This window comes from Cupressus sempervirens, chromosome 4 (assembly GCF_028749045.1).
Source record: "Cupressus sempervirens isolate cs-2001-9-10 chromosome 4, ASM2874904v1, whole genome shotgun sequence".
Taxonomy (NCBI): domain Eukaryota; kingdom Viridiplantae; phylum Streptophyta; class Pinopsida; order Cupressales; family Cupressaceae; genus Cupressus; species Cupressus sempervirens.
Window position 1 is genome coordinate 203,922,687 of NC_143121.1, and position 866 is coordinate 203,923,552.

Below are 866 nucleotides of genomic sequence, written 5' to 3' on the forward strand. Positions count from 1 at the left end.
CTTGGCTATTAGAATTAAACCAGTGGTTCAAAGTATCGCTAGACCTGAACAAATGAGATTTATTAAAGGCAAATTCATTTTGGATAACCTTATGCTTGCTTGGGAGACTATTGAATGGGCACAACAATCAAGGCAAAATGCATTGTTGGTCAAGCTGGACTTTGATAAAGCTTATGACAGAATTCGTTGGGATTTCATTTTTAAAATGCTTCATTGGTTTGGCTTTGGATCTAAATTACAAAAACATGTTAAAATGTTGTTCCAGGATGTCAATGCTCAAATTGTGATTAATAACTCTTTGACAAAACCATTTAAATTATAGTGATCTATTAGGCAGGGCTACCCTTTATCACCCTTCTTATACATTCTTACAATTGATGCCTTGGGTTACCTCCTTCATGGTGCAAACAATTTGAATCTAATCAAAGGGATTTCCATTCCTCAAAATCAAGTGGTTATCAACTCTCATTTTGCTGATGACAGCATGCTTTTCTTGCAAAATTCTGAAGAAGAGTTAAATAATGCACTGGATATATTGGAATTATATTATGTTATTTTTGGCTCCTAGTTGGCCCATAGTAAAACTGAATTTATGATGACCCATTCTAAGCAGATTCCAAAGTGGATTCCTAAGGGATGGAGGCATATTAGGCATGGTGAGATCACTAGATATTTGGGCATTCGATTTGGTATTGGGTTTTCTCTTTCAAACATGTGGAAGTGGTTTCTTAATCAACTTAAAGAGAAATTATTGAATTGGAATAATAGATTGTTATCATTAGCGAGGAAAATACAAGTTGCAAATAAAATATTAATTGCTTTCCATGTTTACTATTCATTGTGTTGGATGCCATCAAAGAGGAAAT